Raw genomic sequence first — 22,890 nt, 5'->3', positions numbered from 1 at the left:
TGAAGAGAGCCCCCGTCACATATGCATACCATTTTACCTTCGACCCCTCGTGGAACAAGAGCTACTCCACCTGGAACAATAAGGGGTAATTGAAAAGGTCACCAGCCCAACACCATGGGTCTCGCCCATGGTGATCGCAGAGAAACCCAAACAACCAGACAAAATACGGTTTGCATAGACATGCACCTGCCCAACCAGGCGATCAAAAGGGAGAGGCATATAACGCTCACGATGGACGATATTATAGCTGAATGGCTCCTGATGGTTCTCCAAGCTAGACCTTAATGCGGGATACTAGCAGCTAAGGCTAGCGGAGGAGAGATGGTACATAACAACTTTCTCGACACACATCGGGCTACGCTGCTCAATTTCTGCATCTCATCTGCCACCGAAATCTTTCAAGACGCAGTCTGAGAGACTCTTTCTGGCCTACAAGATGTGCTGAATGTCAGTGATGACATCCTAATTAACTCCTCATCCATCGAGGAGCACCACAGACATCCTACAGCAGCTTTGCAACAGCAGACAGATCAGGATGTGACACTTCACCAGGACAAATGATCCTTTTTTTAAAACTCCATTTAATTCTTTGGTTATGTCTTTAACCAGGAGGAGGTACAAGTGGATCCACGGAAATCCTATGCAATACAACAAGTGCAAGCTCCAACAACCGTGTCCGAAGTGCTTAGCTTTCCGGGGATGGCCATGTATTGCGGGCGATTCATCCCCAACTTTGCCACAATAGCAGAACCCCTCCTGGCTTTGACCAAAAAAGATGCCTCATGGAAGTGGGAGCGTGAGGAAGAAGATGCATTCAGGAGCATCAAGGAAGCATTGCTCAGTAAGAATACAATGGCTTACTTCAATGCAACACGGAACACAGAGTTATTCTTGGATTTCAGTCCAGTAGGCTTAGGAGCAGTGATTATGCAAGAGGTGGAGCCAGGCAAATGGGTGCCCCTCACCTTTGCGTGCAAGGCCCTCACACCCACGGAAGCACAGTACTCTCAAATCGAGAGGGAAGCGCTAGCAATCAAGTGGGCGTGCAGTCACTTCCATCTTTACATCAGCGGACACCCATTTCGAGTGGTCACCCATCACCAACCGCTTGTCCCACTGTCCAGGGGGCATAGCCCCACACCCTCCACCACGAATTGAATGATGGGCGATACAGTTGCAACACAACCAAATGGATCTAGTGTATTGTCCAGGGGTGAAGAATGCTGCGGATTCCCTCTCCCGGCACCCGCCAAATCTTGAAGAAAGCAACGCTGACAATGATGAAAGGGCAGAAGAATATGTAGACATGGTGACACAAGGATCATGTACCCGTGCCCTCACCATTGAGGAGATCAGTCCAGCAACCAAGAATGACCCAGTCCTAGCAAATGTCATGGATCCCTACTTGGAGGGTCGTGGGAAAACATCTTACGCGATGCCAACAACTGGTGCGGTCCAGACAGAGAACGCCTTGGGAAGCTGTGGAGAGTGCGGGACGATCTGAGCAAGACGGCAGAAGGTTTAGTGTTAAGAGGATCTCAAATTGTGATTGCTGAGAGCCTCCAGGAGAGAGTGACAACCCTTGCAAATGGGGGCAACCAAGGGACTGTCCGAATGAAGTCGCGCATGAGGAAGAAGATTTGGTTTCCAGGATTAGCAGCCACTGTTGAAGACCTAGTATGAAACATCCACCCCTGCCAGATCACCAGCAGCCAGGAAACACCAATGCCGATCATCACTGAGGAACCTTCCTCAGCTCCCTGGTCCCAACTCAGCCTCAACTTTGGGTGCTTCCCCGATGGAAGAGTGACAGCATTACTGGTTGACTCTTATTCTAAATATCCAATGGTGGAAGTAGTGAATTCCATGGCATATGCCCATGTCGCAGCAGTCTTGGAGAAAATGTTTGCTTTGTTTGGACTACCCCAGGAACTAAAGACAGACAACAGTCCACCATTCCAAGGAGGAGAACTCAGAGACTTGCTCCCATCACTCGGCATACAACACCGCCACATTCCCCCTCAATGGCTGCAAGCCAATGGCGCACACTGTTTCCTACGATAATACCGCAGCACCCTACACTACACGACACAAAGACCCCCATGGTCCTTAATGCTCGCAGGGCACAGATGAGACACCATCCCCGTATCTGACTGCTGGACTCCGACGCCTTATGAACCAGCCTACGCCCAAGACAGACGAGTCCAAACCAACGAGCTGGCAATCAAGAGACGAAGAGCCAAGCCTCGGCTCCTCGACCCAGAAAACCTGGTGCTGGATCGTTACCGTTGGGAAGGAGGGAAGTTTAAGACAACCTATGAACCAGGGACCTGGACGGTAGTGCGAGTAAATGGAACAGCCATTATTGCCAGGCGTGGGGACGAAGTGGTCACCAGGAATATGTCATGATTCCAGAGAATAGAACACCTAAATCAAGGAAGCGCCGATCTGGAAAACATCAAAACAGGAACCAACTGGGTCAACTGAAATTCCCAGCCCAGCCCTGCATGGTCAAACGTGGCCAGTCCTCCAAGCCCTCAAGCAGTCCTACCTGCAGGGAGCAAAGAGTCGAATGTCAACTCCTGCCCAGACCCAAACACCCAGAGTGCAGGCTGTCGGTCCAATTACCAATGCTACAACCTGAGGCCGAAACCACTGCCCAGTCAGAGACTGAAAGACTTTATTTGTTGTTTTTGTTGAGACAGTTCAATACTAAGATGGGAAGGGATGTAATGACCCTAATGCCATGAGAGTGGAGTTGCAAGCTGACCCGGAAGGGTCTACAAACACTGTAACACCCTTTGGCCAGGTGTGGCCAGAGGCTATAAATAAACGGGCGCCTATGTTTCTGGGCCTCCTGTCAAGGCTGGTGATCTTCTGAATCGCTCGGGAGCAGAACGTCGCTGTTCCCAACGCCCCTTCCCAGCTCCCCGGACCACACGCCTTTAGATACGAGTTGGCCCAAGAAACCCGGGGGGGGGGAAGGGGAATGGGACAGAGAAGAGACAGTCACTACGTCTTTTTCTTTCTTGAGTGTTGTTGCTCTTTCTATCTTCCACTGCGGTGACAGTAGTGTGTATACTGTAAAAGAAGTAAAGAAGTGATCACATTAGTAAATACCCTACTCTTACACTCTACTCTATTTATGCTCTGAGTGACCTTTCCTCTCTAATACCCACCCTGTCTTTAGTGACCGATGCTCCTCTTCTGTGGTGTGGGGGGGGGGGTGGTGTTGTCTTGGTGTGAAGTTACTGTAATGACAAAAATCCTTTCTTTTAGAGTTGTCTTACTCTCTCTCTACTCATCTTATTATTTCTTATTTCTTTTCCCTCCTATAGGTTCTCTTACCCAAGATACCACTGAAGGTGCCTCAACTAGATTCTGGATTGGTGAGTACTTCTTCCTTAACTTCCTGAGAACTACTATCTTTGCTTTTTTGTTCCTTATGTCTGCTTAGTAGTTGCTCAGTCCTTCCTTAAAATAGGAGATTCAATGGTGTACCCCTAACCAGCTACACTCAGGAATGCTCTCCTCACAAGGACTAAATATTCTGCGCACTGTCCTACTGACACTCTACTCTGAGGTAAGTTGTCTGTACTATTTATGAACTCTCCGCTGTAATGCAGGAACCGGGCTCTTTTCTCTGACAGAGACAACTGGAATTTCTCCTGTGACGCTATAAATAATTATGGTCGCTGGACATTCTCCTCTTCATATTTCGCTCTTGTTGGTCGTTATGTATTGCTGCCCTGAACAACGATTCAAGGGAAGGGGAGGACTGCATGCGTTAGCCTTCCCTTCTCTCACAAGTTCTTTTGAGGAAATAACTCTTCAAAAATATTCCGTGCAGAGCAACGGAACAGTCTTACTGAATTTTCTGGAACCTGGAACTCGACGTTTCTACTACTTGACGAATTTCTCTCCTCACAAACGCGCGGCACATAACAGGTGACTTTCTCTCCTCACGACTCCGGTGAAGTGCGCCTCTCCACCGGGCTGACACCTGGATCCTACTGAGTACTATGGAACGCTAGAGCGCTAACCTGCTGCTCACGCGTTCCAACTGCAGCGGCCATCTTAGATTCTGGTCTTGCTCTATTTCGTTTAAGGATCGCTGTTGAGCCCGGTCTGCTGGTCCTGACAGTACCCCCTCTCAAAGAACGTCCTCCCGCTCTGGGCTTATTAGGAAATCTCTTGTGAAATTCCCTAATTAATCTAGGAGCATGAATGTTTGAAGAGACTTCCCAAGCTCTTTCTTCGGGCCCATAACCTTTCCAATCCAACAAATAGTACATCTGTCCATTTTGTATCTTTGAGTCTAAGACTCGCTGTACCTCAAATTCTTCCCCTAATTCAGTTTGGATAGGTTTTGGGGGTATTTTTACTCGTAGTTCTCTTGACACCTTTTTCAATAGGGAGACATGAAAGACCGGATGCACCCGCAATCCCTTGGGCAACTTCAACTGATAATTTACGGCACTTAGTTTTTTCTCAATCTCATATGGCCCTACAAATCTTGGTTGAAACTTTCTAACTCCCTTAAGTCTAAGGTTCTTTGTGTTTAACCACACCTTATCTCCAACTAGTAAGTCTGGTTCCTTCCTTCTTTTTTTATCTGAATAAAACTTGTAAGTTGCCTTTGCCTTGGTTAAATTATCTGTGGCTATTGAGTGCACTCTTGTCATGTGATCAACTAAATTAGTCACTGCTGGAACATCTACCTCTTGAAAATCTACAGATTGATGAGGATGTCTTCCTGTGTTTAAATAAAAAGGGGAAAAACCTGTGGACATGTTTTTTGCATTATTGTGGGCAAATTCTGCTGCCCACAGATAATCCGGCCAATCTCCTTCCTGTTCTAATAAGCATAGTCTTAAGTACTGCTCTAACTCTTGATTTGTGCGCTCAGTTTGGCCATCTGTCTCTGGGTGATAACTAGTCGTGTACCTGGAGTCAATACCTAGTTTCTTAGTGAAAGCCTTCCAAAAATGGGATAAGAATTGGGACCCCCTGTCTGATATCAAAACCTTGGGTACTCCATGGGCTCGAACTATGTGTTGACTAAAGGCATGCGCCAAGATTGCTGCTGTGGGAACTCCTTTCAAAGGTACAAAATGCGCCATTTTAGTAAATGCATCTACACACACCAAAATTGTATCATAACCCTTGCTGGATGGTAAATCTACTATTAAGTCTAAGGTTATAGTGTGCCATGGATGTGGTGGCGTAGGCAAAGGCTGTAGTAGCCCCTGCGGGGCTTGTCTTTCTGGCTTTCCCCTAGCACAAATGTCACAAGTGGCTACATATTGTCACACATCCTTTGCCAAACTGGGCCACCAAAAACGTCGCCTCACAAGATCTTCGGTCTTTGTTATTCCCTTATGGCCTGCCAAAAGATCATCGTGACTTTCTTTCAAGGCCTTTTGCTGCATTTCTGTTGTCGGCAAATAAAGGACTCCATGATGATATGGTAAACCTTCCCGAATTTCTCGTCCAGAGTCTTCTTTCACCCATTCTTCCAATTCTACTTCAGACATAGAGAACTGCTTCTTCTTTTCCTGCGATTCTCGCAAAACTGCTCCAATTACCTTTTCCGAAGGGATGATAGTCTGAATCTTAACCTCCTCCATAACTCCTTCTGTCCCTCTCCTAGATAAGGCATCAGCCTTACCATTTTGTGCACCAGGACGGTAAGTAATTATGAAGTCATAGTCCGCAAAATATAATGACCATCTTAACTGTCTCGGTGTCAAAGTTCTTGCAGACTTCAGGAATTTCAAATTTCGATGATCTGTGTAAACTGTTACCACATGTCTGGCCCCCATTAGATAGTGTCTCCAGTCCTTGAAGGCGTCCTAAATTGCTAACAGCTCTTTCTCTGTGATGGTATAGTTAACTTCCGGTGCAGTCAACTTCCTAGAGCGATAGGCCACCAGGTGCAGTTGTCCAGTTGTCTTGTGTCTTTGCGATAGCACTCCTCCTAAGGCCCAATTGGAGGCATCCGTTTCTACAAAAAACGGCTCAGATGGATCTGGATGCAATAGGATTGGGGCGGAAGTAAAATCCCTTTTTAACTGCTTAAACGACTCTTCTGCTTCCTCTGTCCACTCAAATTTGACGCCTTTCCTTAGTAGCCTTGTCATTGGAATTAGTTTCTGCGAGAAATTTTGAATAAACCTCCTATAAAAATTAGCAAATCCGATGAAGCTTTGGATTTCCTTCACGGACTTCGGAGATTCCCACTCCAGAACTGCCTTGATTTTGCTTTCGTCCATTGTCACACCACTGGGAGCGAGCACAAAACCCAAGAATTCCACGGATGTTACACTAAAGGCACACTTTTCCAACTTGACGTAAAGACTGTGCTCTCGCAATTTCTGCAACACCTTCTTGACATGCTCTTCATGTTCTTCCACATTGTTCGAGTAAATTAGTATGTCGTCCATATACACCAAAGCATTCCGATCAATAAACTCCTTCAAGACATCATTGATGAAGTGCTGGAAGGCTGCTGGGGCATTACATAGGCCATACGGCATCACTTGATATTCAAAAAGGCCATGTTTTGTCCTAAATGCCGTCTTCCACTCATCTCCTTCCCGAATTCGGACCAGATGGTAGGCCCCTCTCAAATCCAGTTTGGTATAGATTTTGGCTTCCTTCACCTGGTCCAATAATAGAGAGATCAAAGGCAAAGGATACCGATTCTTAACGGTTATTCTATTTATTGCCCTATAGTCAATGCAGGTTCTTAATTCCCCACTCTTTTTTGGAATAAAAAAAAGTGGCGAGGAGACGGGGGACTGTGACGGTCTTATAAACCCGTTCTCCAGATATTTGTGCAGATACTCCTTCAGATGCTCATCCTCCCTCTCTGTCAGAGCATAGATTCTACTACATGGGAGATTGGATCCCGGTTCCAATTCTATTTTGCAATCAAAATCTCGATGCGGAGGAAGCCTTTCCGCTTCTACTTCACTAAAAACATCTAAATACTCTGCGTATTCTTCAGGTAGTTCAATGGTACTGATTATACAGATCGTGGATCCTCCTTCGCTTAAAAGAAGGGCCTGAGTCTTTTCTTGGCTTCTGTGACCTTCTAAATAACAGTGTTCCTTACAATAATCTGAGTTCAAGGTCACGGTACGGGCTCCCCAATCTATTGTAGGGTTATGTTCGGTGAGCCATGGCAACCCCTAAATTAATTGGAACTGTGGAGCATCAATCAAATTGAATTGGAGATCTTCTCGATGACCTTCTTCGGATTCCAACTCCACTATTTCGGTATGACTCACAATGGGCCCAGATGAAAGATTTGTTCCGTCTACTGCTCGAACTGCCTCACTTCTTTCCTTCTTGATTGCCTTTAACCCAATTTTTTCTGCGAATTTTAGATCACAGAAATTGCCTGTTGCTCCCGAATCTAACATTACTGTGACTCGCCTTAGTGTTTGTTCTCTGTAACGCAATGTCATCATTAAGGTCAAATGCGGAGCCGCCGACTGCAAGGTATTCGCCAGGGTATGAGCATCTGGAGCTGTTTCTACATCTGCAACCACCAGTCCAACTCCACTTACTGGTGGTGCAAGGCGTTTCCCGACGGCTTCTGCTTGGGCTTCTTCTGACAATCCCGAACAAAATGCCCAGATCCTCCACAATATAGGCATTGCTTGTTCAACCTCCTTTTATCTTTCTCCTCTTTGGAAAGCGGGCCTCGAACCATCCCAATCTGCATGGGTTCACCCCCACGGGCAAGGTCGCCTTCCTTGCTATCCTCAGTTCTCACCCGATCAAACCGAGCCACGCTTGGACGATAATCTCGCTTCCTTTCTCCTCTTCTCTCCCCTTGACGGAAGTCTATCACCAAGACTAGATCGATTAGTGCTGATATTTCCGTGGGTCGATTGGGTACTTGTGCTAATGCATCCTTCAACTCATCCTTTAAGCCTCGATAAAACACAGCGGCTCTTTTGTTCTCTGGCCATTCGGTTTCTACCACTAACTTATTGAACTAAGCCAAATAAGCTACTAAATCTCTGCTCCCCTGTTTTATTTCCAGTAATTCATTGTCTGTGGCCTGGGAGACTCTTCTTCTGTCGAAGATGCGAAGGAATTCCTTCTTGAATTCATCCAAATCATATAATAATTGAGCGTTACTGGTGACCAGAGGCATTGACCACGACGCCGCATCTCCACTTAAGTACGACAATATGAATGCCACTCTAGACTGCGCATCAGGGAATAAAGCCGGACGACACATAAAATGTAGTGTGCATTGGGTCAAAAACACCTGTGCCTTTTGTGGATCACCACTAAAACGTTCTGGGGGCGCCACAGGAATTACAGGTGACAAGGAATGAATTACTTGTGTCGTTATTTTAGGCTGAGTGACTGAAGATTCACTGGAAGTTCCTTCTGGATTAACGGGATACCTAAAACTTGAATCAGAGACTAAGCTACCCATTTTTAAGTTTAAGTCGGTGGTTTCCTTTCTCTGTTCCCTATTCTCCTCTCTAACGGAAATTAGTTCTCTTTGGATCCCTTCTAAAACTTCTCCTAATTTCTTCAAATCCAATCCTTCAGCCATTCTGCTCAAGAGCGAACAAACACGTGGGCACTTCACTCTGTCAAGGCCGGTGATCTTCTGAATCGCTCGGGAGCAGAACGTCGCTGTTCCCAATGCCCCTTCCCAGCTCCCCGGACCACACGCCTTTAGATACGAGTTGGCCCAAGAAACCCGGGGGGGGGGGGGGGGAAGGGGAATGGGACAGAGAAGAGACAGTCACTACGTCTTTTTCTTTCTTGAGTGTTGTCGCTCTTTCTATCTTCCACTGCGGTGACAGTAGTGTGTATACTGTAAAAGAAGTAATCGATGCTCCTCTTCTGTGGTGTGGGGGGGGGGGGTGGTGTTGTCTTGGTGTGAAGTTACTGTAATGACAAAAATCCTTTCTTTTAGAGTTGTCTTACTCTCTCTCTACTCATCTTATTATTTCTTATTTCTTTTCCCTCCTATAGGTTCTCTTACCCAAGATACCACTGAAGGTGCCTCAACTGGATTCTGGATTGGTGAGTATTTCTTCCTTAACTTCCTGAGAACTACTATCTTTGCTTTTTTGTTCCTTATGTCTGCTTAGTAGTTGCTCAGTCCTTCCTTAAAATAGGAGATTCAATGGTGTACCCCTAACCAGCTACACTCAGGAATGCTCTCCTCACAAGGACTAAATAGTCTGCGCACTGTCCTACTGACACTCTACTCTGAGGTAAGTTGTCTGTACTATTTATGAACTCTCCGCTGTAATGCAGGAACCGGGCTCTTTTCTCTGACAGAGACAACTGGAATTTCTCCTGTGACGCTATAAATAATTATGGTCGCTGGACATTCTCCTCTTCATATTTCGCTCTTGTTGGTCGTTATGTATTGCTGCCCTGAACAACGATTCAAGGGAAGGGGAGGACTGCATGCGTTAGCCTTCCCTTCTCTCACAAGTTCTTTTGAGGAAATAACTCTTCAAAAATATTCCGTGCAGAGCAACGGAACAGTCTTACTTAATTTTCTGGAACCTGGAACTCGACGTTTCTACTACTTGACGAATTTCTCTCCTCACAAACGCGCGGCACATAACAGGTGACTTTCTCTCCTCACGACTCCGGTGAAGTGCGCCTCTCCACCGGGCTGACACCTGGATCCTACTGAGTACTATGGAACGCTAGAGCGCTAACCTGCTGCTCACGCGTTCCAACTGCAGCGGCCATCTTAGATTCTGGTCTTGCTCTATTTCGTTTAAGGATCGCTGTTGAGCCCGGTCTGCTGGTCCTGACACCTCCCCTGCATGCAGTGTCAAAGTGTTTGAGGCTTCCTCATTTGCAGCAAGTTTGCCCTTGCGCAGGGCATTCTTCCAGGGGGTGCTCTTCTCGTTCACAGTATACGCACCGATAGCCGGGTGCTGCTTTTGCCCGCACCACTGATACTGAGTGTGTGTGTATCTTTGTGGCGCGCTAGTAGGTCACATGGGGTTACTGCAGAGAAAAAACACCATTCACAGCATCAAAACAGTACTCTTGAAAGATGCCACCATGGCCTACTTCCACCCTACCAAAGATCGTTGTCGATGCCAGTCATGTTGGGTTAGGGGCGGTTCCATAGCAATGCATGGACCCCGATGGGTGGAGGCTCATCACATTTGTCAGTCATGTGCTCACATTAAAATAAAGTCCTGCCTATCAATTAGGGTGGGCCCATTTTTTATCTTAAACTGTATGGACACACCTACAAAGTCACAAATGAACACAAGCCCCTGATCCCCCTATTCATTCGCACTACCCACCAAGAATAGAAAAATGGGTGTTGCAGCTTGAAAAATACCAGGTGGCACTAGGGTACAAACCTGGATGCACAAACCAAGCAGACTATCTGTCCTGCCAGCCTAGAAGAGCAGAGGGCAAGAAGCAGGACAGCGATGTGGGAGCTGATGAGTGCATGGTCACCTCGGTGAATGGTCCTTGATCGGTGGGACTTGCTGAAATTGGAAAGGCAACAAAGCAGATACTGTCTCCAATGACCCTGCGCAGCAACCAGTTCCAACAAATAGAAGGACTTCTTACTAGAGGTGAGCAACTGTGATTACTTCAGCAACATTAAACTCACCACTCTCTAGTGAGCCATGGACAAACTAATGGTCACAGATGAAGGTGTCCTTCTTTGTGGGCACAGAATAGTCATCCTGTGGTTCCTCCGACAATAGACACTACAGCTTGCACAAAGGAGGAATCAAAGTCTGAATAAAACGAAAGCCCAGTTCAGAAGCAACGTGTGGTTTACAGTCATGGTGAGAGTCTAGAGCTGCTCATACCTATGAGCCAATGGTGCCAAGCCTACAACTTTCCTGACAGACCATCTCCTGTTATAACAAAAAGCAAAACATTAGAGTAGACTTCGACTCCCTCCTGGATGGACATTACATGTTAGCGACATCCGACGCATATTTAAAATTCACAGCCACCAACTTTGTGCAAACCTGAAACAAGTTGGACCAGAAATTCACACTGTTTGGACTGCCAAGAACACTCAAAACCGATAATGGCCCAGCTTTTCAATGAATTCAAAGAGTACCTGAAGCCCCCGAACATTACTCACCTGACTATCACCCCTTGTTTGAATCAAGCCAACGGAGAGGTGGAAAGACAAGGCCACTCAATAAAGGAATCAGGATTGGCGTTGAACATCAAGACAATATTGAACAAGCATTAAAAATGCAACAGGTCTCGGCTTTGTAAAAGTTAAAGCAATTCTGTTTGTAATTAGGTGGCTTTTTAGCTTTGGTTTTATTAATGTTTTTCAAACTTTCATATATATAACATGCATATATATGCATATATGTATATGTATGCATGCATTTATATTTGTATTTATATAGATATGCAGATGTATATATGTATGTATGTATATATATATATATGCATATATATACACATATATACATATGTGCATATGTGTGCGGGTAGAGCGGTGTAGAGGTACAGAGGTAGAGGGGTAGAGGTAGAGCGGTAGAGAGAGGCAGCGAGAGAGGTAGAGAGAGAGGTGTAGAGAGTAGAGAGTAGGGAGTGAGTAGTAGAGAGTGAGTAGTAGAGAGTAGTAGAGTGCAGTATAGAGTAGTAGAGAGTAAGTAGTAGAGAGTAGTAGAGAGTAGTAGAGAGTAGTAGAGAGTGAGTAGTACAGAGTAGAGAGTAGTAGAGAGAGTAGTAGAGAGTAGGAGAGTTGGAGAGAGTAGTAGAGAGTGAGTAGTAGAGAGTAGTAGAGAGTGAGTAGTAGAGTGAGTAGTAGAGAGTGAGTAGTAGAGAGTAGTACAGAGTGAGTAGAGAGTAGAAGAGAGTAGAAGTGAGTAGTAGAGTGAGTAGTAGAGAGTGAATAGTAGAGAAAGAGTAGTAGAGAGTAATAGAAAGCGAGTAGTAGAGAGTGAGTAGTAGAAAGTGAGTAGTAGAGAGTAGTACAGTGTGAGTAGAGAGTAGAAGAGAGTAATAGTGAGTAGTAGAGAGTGAATAGTAGAGAGTGAGTAGTAGAGAGTAGTAGAAAGTGAGTAGTAGAGAGTGAGTAGTAGAAAGTAGTAGAAAGTGAGTAGTAGAGAGTGAGTAGTAGAGAGTGAGCAGAGAATAGAAGAGAGTAGTAGTGAGTAGTAGAGAGTGAGTAGTAGAGAGTGACTAGTAGAGAGTGAGTAGTAGAGAGTGAGTAGTAGAGAGTAGTAGAGAGTGAGTAGTAGAGAGTAGTAGAGAGTGAGTAGAGAGTAGAAGAGAGTAGTAGTGAGTACTAGAGAGTGAGTAGAAGAGAGTGAATAGTAGAGGTTTTTTTAAGCATAATTTAGCAAACACTGCCAAATAATTTTGTCCTCCCCTGCCGTATAATTCCTGCGGCCTTATCATAAATACAGGAAGATCAGTCCAAGGAATTGTTTTAAAAGTATTTTGGCATTCAACTCAGAAATAACAGATGTTCTGCGCTTCTTCCACAGATTCCTTGGCTCCTGCACCGATGCTGAAATGTTCACATATCTCTCTGAAGGGTACCCTGCGCCTCTGCATATAAGCTGCACTGAAACGACAGGATGTCGTCAACACTCCCCATCGTTCCTAGGTCCATCTGTCTGGCCACTGAAGCTGTCTGCTCTCCCCTTATAATCTCAAGACTCGCGGCTCCGCCTTTCATACGCCGCCAGAACACTTCACCCAGTCTTGTTACACATTCTTAGATGGTCCTGCCTGGGGCATTTATATTAACGTTACCACTAAGCTGCCAGCTCCCAAGCGTGACCGCCTCCCTAACTCCCCCCAAACATACCCCTCCACCCTCCTCCCCGCCTCCCGTCCAATTTTGCCCCAAGGTGACAGAGATATCTTTAGCCGCTACAAATGGTTCTGCTCTCCCTTTTCACTGGTTAGTATTTTTTTAGGCTCGCTCTGTAAACAGACGGCTTGGCCTGCCGCGGAATCTGCACTAATAATTAATTAATCCTAGGAGCGATCAGACAGCCTTGAAAGAAGGCGCGGGGCCCCGTCTCTTGGCTCTTTTATTAATTATTTTAAATGGGAAACGCCGATCTCGCGGGAGGCTGGCGGCCTGGAGGTACTGGGAGCATCGGATGTGACGGCAGATAACGACTGCGGGGGTCTTCCGATCTCCCGCGGCGCTCTCTTCGGACCACGGAGGTGGTATAGTACCTGAGAGTGGGGTGCGTGCTGTCTCATCACCACAGAGGGGGTGCAGCACCGAGAGGTGTGCAGCGCTCCCTTACACAGGGACAGCGTGTGGTAAAGAGGGCGCTTGGGCTCTAGTCCCCTCAGATGTACAGGAGACGCGTGCAGAATGGGTGTTCACCGTTGCGCCCTATGATCTGACTCTGAGGCACATCAGCGGCATGCCCCATGACGCGCCCTGCGATCTGACTCTGAGGCACATTAGCAGCAAATTAAATGTTAAGAAAATAAAGTTTAATGCCCTTATCAGAAAACCGTCCTCTAAGGAAGACCCTTCACGACAAGAGATACTGGTATTAAACAAACACGTCCCGAGTTATTAATTTCCCATATCAGCAACGTGCAATTAAAAACCAAAACGGTTTACAGCCCTCAGCGGGACAGCAGCCGGGGATCAAGGATGCAATAATGTCCTTTGGGATAAAGGCGGCGCAGCCGTTGGCATGAATTACCTGCAATAATTTATTTCCCACAGATAAAGGCGCCGAGTGTTTAAAAACATATAGTGACTCTGCCCCAGAGAACCCCCCTTCCCCTCCCATCATGGATTTATGTACGGTTAAACATTGAGTGAAGATTTAAATACAGACAAATCTGCACTTCTCCTTGGTCCCCACGTTCAGAAAAATATCCGTACCTGGAAGTGTCCCATGACGCGCTGGGGCGTGGCTTTAGGGGATTTTTAAATAGAAATGGTGGAGTCTGTCTGTGCACGGTTGACCCTGACCACGGCTTCTCCTCAGTGCTGTCTTAACGCATGGACACTCTGGTCAGTTGCCAGGGGGCCCCCAGGCAGATCAGAATTTAACACTAATTTTCCATTAAACATTTTTATTCCTGTGAGTGGTTGTGTAGGCAGGGCCCAATGCAGTGCTTTGCCCCGGGGCCTATAATGTTGTTGAGACGACCCTGCTCCTCCTATCACCGGTGTACAGCCTCCTATTTATGTGCCAGCCCACCCACGATGGGCGTGACGCCACAGTGCTGTTCTCTTCTGCAGAGAGGGTTGTTGCCCATCCCATACTTTTTATTCCGCAGCATTTTCAGAACTTTGCAACTCCAGTAAGGAGAGTGGGAGCCAAGGCTTGAAGAGAAATTAAGAAAACAAGCATTTGCAATGCAATAGGTCTCGCATTGCTGAAAGTTTGAGCTATTGGTGTTGCATTATTATTTGCAACGCCAATAGCTCAAACTTTCAGTAATGCAAGGCCTACTGCATTGCAAATGCTTGCTTTTCAAGCTGGCCACTTAATTACCTGCACTTCCGTGAATGCAAACGGATTTGCACCTATAAACATGCATTGTGTTATCCCTTAAAATGTGTGGCTCTCTTTATTCCTGCGCCCACACTTTTGTTTGCGATTTCCACAATACTCCCTTTAAATTTGAACCACTATGAATAAGTAAAAAGCTGTTTACTTGACCACTTGCAATGTAGCGTAAATCATGAAAGAATTGAGCTCTTAGCACAAACATTTTTTGCGAGTCAGATGAATCTCGAGTCAGCTCAACACTTTAACAGTGTTTGTAAAGATAAAGACAGCAGCATGAATATGTCATCAGTGACTTCTTGTACTGCAGTATTAATCAACCATTGAGCTTGGCGAAGCTAACCTCGTCATTCAACTGGTTCTCTCTCTGTTTATTTACAGAACAAATCGGGAGACACAGTTCCCATCTTTCAGTACAGAAGTCTGAAAAGTGTTTTTGTTAAGAAATGTATGGTTTAAATATATAACATTCACGATTCCTATTTGAAATACGCAATTCTTCCTTAAGGCAGTGGAGAATGGCATGTACATGTGTAAAAGATCGTACTATCGTTTGTATCCTTATAATGAGGCAGGTGCAATGTGAGTGGAGCAGTAATTCTTTGCTTTAAGCGTTCTACTTCCTTTTTTGACCAACCAAAATAAATATACAGAGTTCATGAGCTGTGTGAACCGCACACAGCAGAGGCACGAGTGAGTAAACACAGCACTACATCATGCAGCCACAACAGCCAACAGAAGTTGCAAAGTAAACCAACAACAACTAGCTCTGGTCAAATGGAGAGACTCCCAGTACAGTTATCCGGTGCTCCTTGAGGGAAGATAAATATCTGCTGCGGAGGAGAGCACTGGAGGCTTTTTACGATGTTTAAGTTGTCAAGCGTCATTTGTTTTTTTGTGTTAAACTAATGTTCACAGCGCATGCATGAGATCCCCTACTTCCCCCCTGGCAAGGATGAGCAGTGCCCTCTTGGACGCAACGACGGTGAATGTCCCGGAGAACTTTTACCGAAGACAAACGGAGCGTGCCCGCAGCCGTTGCAGACTGCAACACAGACCAGGGAACCAAGCCAGGTGGTAATATTAAACTCACACTGCCCCTCCCCCACCACATTGATAGCTGGCCAGAGAGCAGCCCCAGCACCGAAAAAACATAGGGGCAGATTTACAAGCCCCTTGCACCACTTTTGCGTCACTTTTAACATGGGAAAAGTGACGCAAAAGTGGCACACAGAGCTTGTAAATATGCCCCGTAATATTGAAAAAATAGAGTTTGGTGAGCCTTCCCAGAGAAAAGAGGCGCAGCTCGCCAAACACTATGAGGCAGATTTATGTTAACTGGCGCATCCCTGCATATCAGCAGGGATGCGCCAATTATTATGCGCCACAGCTGCGCCACCATGGATGCGCCGCATTACAATGCGGCGCACCATGGGACAAAAACGGCACAGATGCGTGACGCATCTGTGCCGTAAAAGTGGCGCATTGCTGGAGTTGCGTCGCAAGCGCGACGCAGCTCCAGCAATGTTCTGGGGGGCCCTATCTGTACAATGCTGCGTCAATCCTTACGCCTGCTTCAAGCAGGCGCAGGGTTTTGACGCAGCATGGGCCTAAAAGTGACTGAGTGAAATCTTGTAGATTTCACTCAGCCACTTTTAGGAGGCGTTCCTGCGCAGGAACGCCCCCACCTGCCCTGGAACGCCTACATGTGGCGCAGGGCTTTACAACGTGACGCATCTCCCAGATGCGTCACGTTGTAAATACCCCGCACCATGGCGCAGGATTTGCGCCGCTGCTGCGTCACAAAAGTGACGCAACGGCGGCGCAAAAGTGGCGCAAGTGCAACATAAATCTGCCCCTATTTTTTTAATATTGTAACTTGTTCATAAGCAGCGCAGCATGCCCGGCTGCTTACGAAAAGTGTATACAATTGAAAAAATAAGAGTTTGGCCAGTTGAGCAACAGAAAGTAAAGCATGACAGCAATGAGGGGCAAGCTCCCCAGGTGCCTTAAAACGTTGGTGGTTTAAAACGGAATGGACGTACATGCAACTGAATAGGGCTGTAGAAGAACAGGGCTGCCTGGAGAAGAAGCACGCATGATCTTACAAATAAGGTTGACAGCCTGTAAATACATGCACTCCCAAGGATTGAAAGGTTAGGTGCATGCCTGCTTAGTGGAGAAATAATGTAGATTATGAAATCGCTCAAGCTCTCCCTGCTGTTCCTGAAAGTGCGCACGCCACTGTTGTTAACCTGGCACTCTGTATAATTTAACTAGCACTCAGCTAACAAAGTCTGACAGGAAACAAACACTTGCGCCCCTTCCCCTCCCCCTGCAAGCCCTACTCGGAACTGACGAATTGCCATTAAAACACGCCCCTGGAACAGATGAGCACAGCCCTTTGTTTCCCATTTGAAAGTCTTCAGCGCGAGCACCTATAAAAAGTTAATGGCTGAGTATAGCCATCACAACAACCAGCCTGCGCACGTCCGGAGACCATGGCATATGTCCTGACAAGTGGCCATGTGGCCACAGTGAAGCAATCGGTTGTTCTCAGATGAAACTGTTCTGCGTGATAATCAGGAAATATTGTTCCCATTAGTTTGTCTAATCTACTGACATCTCTAGAAGCAGCCGTCTTGAAGGTGTCATTAGTTTGGTGCCGGTCTCGTCTCTGCAATAAGACAGAGCAGTTAATGCGCGTTAGTTGTGTTTTATAAAAATATTAATTTCATGTTCTGCCAAGTGTAGCTCTTTAATGTCACGTGGCGGTCCCGTGGGCCTGGTAGTTTATTTCTCCTCGAAGAGAAGTATGGGAGCTTTGTTGGGACAAGAGCATGGGTGAGTGTGTTCACTTCAGGCACATGTTGTCTTTGTAGCCATTCTACATGCAAAATACATACAGGAGCAAAAACCATTCCGTTTCTGTTGACTTTGCTGTGATGTGCGCTGTGCGCAGCCAGAGGAACAGCAGATGCGTCAGATAACTGAGAGCTCGGGGCACTGGCCTGTGACAGAAACTCCTAATCTCGAAGGACTTTCTCAAGCAAAACAGTTCGACAAAGGAGGGCTGTAAAACGGTCAAATTAAACCAGTATACACGAAAGTGAAAGTCTTCAGTTACCAGGCTACAGCTGAAAAACAGATGGCACACTGCACTTCAATTAAAAGAAGTGCAAGCAGAGCGAACTAACACTGTAGTTAGGCGCCGCTGTATCGGGACTACAAGGAAGTTAGCAAATGACCAACAGCCAACAGAAAGAGAGATAACAACAACACAACCACAACTAAGCCAATAGCAAGCGGAAAGACAGATTACATCAAGTTTACCCTAACATAGAGATTACTTTAGGTCTCGCTGAGACAGTGCATGCAGAGCATGCACTGCCAAGGCGAGACCTAAAAATCGCCTACAGTTTCTCTTATCAGCACTTGCGTTTAATTAAGAGCATTACCAGAGGCAGAAATCATCCTCAGAGAGGCTGTGTCTGACCTCTTTTAAACTGGTAGTTTACATATCTAATCTTTTTGCTAACATACATTCTCTGCAGTTGAAACGGGGGAAAAGAGAGTTGATTGAAATTGCATACCCCTCCATGCCTCACTCTTTGTCCCAAACAGAGCAAAATGTAAATATGTCTAAAACTCTAACACCGCTCCCATAATCTTAAAACTTTAGTTGAAAAACACTTTAAAGTTCCTCAGAAACAGGTATCTCGGCACTGAGCTTGACCAACGATGGATCCCTATCTGACGTAAGCATCATGCATCCAGATGTGGTTACAGCTCTGTTTGTTGTGCTATCAATTTCTTTTATTGAATCTCTCACACCAAGAAAGGAAAGATCTTCATTATTGCATCTGCTTAAGACTGCAGTATGCATGCAAAATGATGGAGTTACTTAGCTGGAAATACTGAGTTATCTGTGAACGTTACTGACATTGGTGAAGCACTTGAGGAGGAGGGATTGGAGTTTTCATGCTCCTCTCTGCACTTGGGGTCCTGTCATCATTGTCATCTATGATGATGTCCTGGTATGAGTTCAAAACACGTGTTATGGTATGTTGGAGTCACTAGTTTCAATAAAACAGATTAAAATCCTCAGCAGTATAAAAACATCTATTTGAATTCCTTAACTTCTGCTGAGGCCGGTGATATCTCAAATCTATATTTCGCGAAGACCCACGATCATTGTGAAAAGTATGATCACATGAAACGTCTACCAAAAATGGGTGGCTCACCCCATAAAGAGACCAGAACCAAACTCCTCTTAAGAGTTAGTCATATGGTCCCATAGAAAAGGCCTTCAAGGCAATGTAGGAAGTCAGCTAACAATATTAGGGATGAGTTTCCACCTAAAAGTAAATAAATGTGACAATAGCATCTTTGTAGATACTTGAGTGCCATTCTGCAGAGACCTGTATTTCTGGAAATCAGATCAGATTGATGTCCAGACATAAGGAAGGAAGAAAAAAACTATGCATAATTAGAAAGTTCTCCAGTCTGTGCCTAATCAGCACCTACTTAGTGGAGCTCGCGATATACTCTATTTTGGAATTATGGCACAAGGGGAAAAGAAAAATAATCATTCAGCTAAATTAATTGACATCTTTAAAAAAACATCCAGAGCTCTCAGGCATATAATTTTCTGGCCTGTCATTATAGGTTTTGTACGTGGCTCTATAAATGAATTAACAATGGAAGTACTCGTCTCAGGATTTATCTGTGATGTAGTTAAATTAGCGTGAAGGCACTAGTGCTGGTTCCTCACCAAGCAGCGGCTACTGTGACAGCGACAAGCGGTTCTGCACTAACCTTTTATGCAGGTTCCTAATTAGTTGAAAACATGTATGAGAAAGCAGAAATTAAACCCAGCACTGCCTTAATCTATCCTTGAGGCAGGAGTCATGCCAAAGTTTTAAGAATAGTGGTGGGCAAGTCAGTGGAGCTACCTCCCTATCTTCATGATATTGAAAGGTCTTGTTACAAAACTATGTGCTCTTCATTGGCAAAAACCCAAGGTCTTAATGCAATCGGGCTTTGTGATTATTCATAGTGGCAAGAGCCCTCCAGTTGTTTTACTTTGTTATCCTGAAACATTCATTGTTAAATATCAATGATAGCTAAAGAGGCTTTTAGTTATTTATTTAATTGTACAGCTAAATTAATGCTCCCGAAGGCTTGTTGTAGGAGTGCCCAGAGATTGATGATGGTACAATGGTAAACAAGGGAAGCAGCGGTTATATAGGGAGAGCACTCCAATAATAAACCACTTTTGTCAATAGTTCTGCATTTAGTAAGAAACAACGGTGCTACAGTTATGTGGGAGTTTGTCCTCTCCTACTGTGCTAAAGACCAGATATTGACAGGGTGAGAGCCTGTATGTAACTGTGCACTGTTCACAAAGTGTCTAATCTGACACTATACAATTTTTGAAATTATAATGTGCTTTAATTTTCAACAAAGAAACAAGACATTATCTGGAACTTTCCACATTATTTGGGTGTGAAACAGCAAGCAAAGATATTGCGGTTTGTACCAAAAACAAATTCATGTCATGTATTCATGAAGAACAAAGTTTCATACAAGAATCATGTGTAACATTAATTCAATTACATGTTACGAACATCTACTAATGCGACAAAATTACATCACAACAGAAATTTAAATGCCCAATGCATTTCGGAACCAGCCGGTTCCTTCGTCAGGGGCCAATCTGAAAAATAAAAAATAAACCATTTTGCTTGTGAGTACAGTATGCTTAGGGCTCAATCTCTAGAGATCTGATGGTGAACAAACGTGTCTCAAAGAGTTACCTGTTCGTGTGTGCAATTTTATATACTCTGAAAGAGATAAAGATGTGACCATGTCAGCACCAACTAGGGCTATGGGGTATACGTGAGTGATGGCAGTAGATAACTGCCAAATTCACGCTTACCTGTTTTTAAGGAACCTCGTGATTCTGAAAATGTAAAAAAAGGGACTATGTAGGGTAAGTGAAGCTAACAAAACCAGAGATGAAATAAGTATACACAAGTATATTATTTCTCGAGGAGATAGAAATCTTACCTCTGACGAGATACTTTTAGAAGCTGTGTGGAGAGTAAATAAAAAATATCAACAAGCGTGCCGTGTAGAATAGATGAAGCTAATGGGAGTTGCGATTTGTGCAGTATACGCAACTATCGAACGTTTCCAAAAGGTAAAGGTCTTACCTCTAGAGAGATGTTTAAGAAGCTGGGGAGAAAGTAAAGAAAGCAAGGTTTTAAAAAACAACGCGTGACCGGAGTTTAACGAATACATCGGCCACCGAAAATGCTAGTGACGGAAACCTTACCTGAAGGGTAGCTCGGGGAAAGAGTAACCGACGATTCTCCTCAAAAGATAGGCGGGTGAAAAAAGTCAAGTCGAGGATGCTATTTCAAGGTAGAGACCGGAACACAAACCGGAAATGCTCGACATAGACAGCGGACTATTGGAAGCAGATGCAACCAGCTTGGTGTTTCAAAATAGACGGACGCACGGAAGCGCCATCTTGGAACGGAGTCAATTGACTTCCAGAAGAATGTGAAAATACACCAAGGTCATTGAATACTATCGTTAGAGAAATGGAAATTTAAAGAGTGGAGAAGCAGTATTCGGAAAGAAAAGTATTAATCGTTTGCGACAGTAAACACGCAGTCGGGGAAGCAAGCAGAAAGTCTCAGGAGCTGAGATTCCTGCCTGGAATATGTAAACAAATTACACAATTTCGGCTCAGAGAGAGAAACTACAGTATACGAAGAACCTGGAATTCAGCCTCTTTTGTTGGGAATAAGCCTCATGTTAGACGAGAGGAACATATGGGGAGTGTAGGTGCAAAGCGGAAACATGTGTGGGGATCAGAACATAAGGATAGATTGGTCACCGAGGGAAACGAAGGGGTGACCTGTGACTTGAAAATAGAGTGTTGGTAGGTAATATGTATGTATCATTGTATTGGTGCTCTAGTTATGCTGAAGTGCTTGTCACTTGCCTGAGATATGTAAAGCCACCTAGGGCTTATCGGTCTGGTCAGTCAGCTCGTGATTAAATGAAACATGACATGTCTAACCTGTTATTAAGACCAGTCGGTGCCATGGTGTCCAAAAGTTTGATCCAAAAGATCTCCCTTTGTAGGAGTCTAAGGTGGGTATTGACTCCTTGTTGTTGCTCCACATGTTCGATTGTTTGGAACCTAAGTTGTGATATTGAATGGCATGCTTCGTGCCAGTGGGTCGCCAGAGGTGAATTTTTGCTCTGAGTTCTGATGCGACTTTTGTGTTCTGTAAGTCGTGTTTTCATTTTCCGTTCGGTTTTGCCAATATACAGTTTGCCACACGGGCATTTAATCCCGTAGATTACATTTGTGGTGTTGCAATCACTGGTGTGTCTGAGCAGAACATCCTTGCCCGTGGTGGGGTGTTTTAGGATATTTCCTGGGATGATGTTGTTACAATGCGAACAGTTTTGGCATTTCATAGTTCCTTTTTTAATGTTGATGATGTGGGGTTTCTTCGTGGAGGATAGTAGTTCTCGAAGATTTTGACTCCTGGTGTAGGCATGCAGAGGCAATTCCCGGAAGATGTTATTGAAATCGGTTTCGTTGGATAATAGTTCCCAGCGTTTGTTAATGATTCTTTTGATTGCAGTGGAACTGGTCGAGTATTTAGATAAGAACACTATGTTTGATTTGTTTGTTTTCCTGACAGATGTGAGTAATTCTCCACGTGATTTTGCCATCGCTCTTTGTGCACATGAGTCAATAATTGTGAGAGGGTACCCCCGTTCCTGATATTTTTCTTTGTATTCACTAATTTTAGCTGTGCTATCAGATGTGTCTGAGCAGATACGTTTGATCCGAATGACCTGGGAGTAAGGTAGATTGTTGATGAGGTTGTTGGGGTGGAAGCTGGAAAATTGTAGCGCATTATTGCGATCTGTGGGTTTAGTATAGACTGTAGTGGTCAGTCCATGTCCATCTGAATTTTTGTTGATGGTGACGTCAAGATATTGGATGGTCTGTGTGTCAATTTTGTGAGTGAATTGAATCCTGGGGTTATGGGAATTTAGAGTGGTTATCATTTGTTCGAGGAGTTGCTGTGAGTTAGTCCAAACCAAGAAGATGTCATCGATGTATCGACAGTATGTGTAGATGTTTGACCACCACTGGGGAATGTCCATGATATATTCCTGTTCGAACATCGCCATGAAGATGTTAGCGTACGATGGGGCCCCCGGAAAACCCATAGAGGTTCCCGAGAGTTGAGCGTAGAATCTTTCATTCCATTTGAAGTAGCTGTGATGAAGGCAAAAATGTAGTAGCTGTAAAATGAAAACTTTTTCTGTGTCA

The sequence above is a fragment of the Triturus cristatus genome, chromosome 5_2 (genome assembly GCF_964204655.1).
Source record: "Triturus cristatus chromosome 5_2, aTriCri1.1, whole genome shotgun sequence".
Lineage (NCBI taxonomy): Eukaryota > Metazoa > Chordata > Amphibia > Caudata > Salamandridae > Triturus > Triturus cristatus.
The sequence above is the reverse complement of the archived record's forward strand: the minus strand, read 5'-3'. Positions refer to the sequence as shown.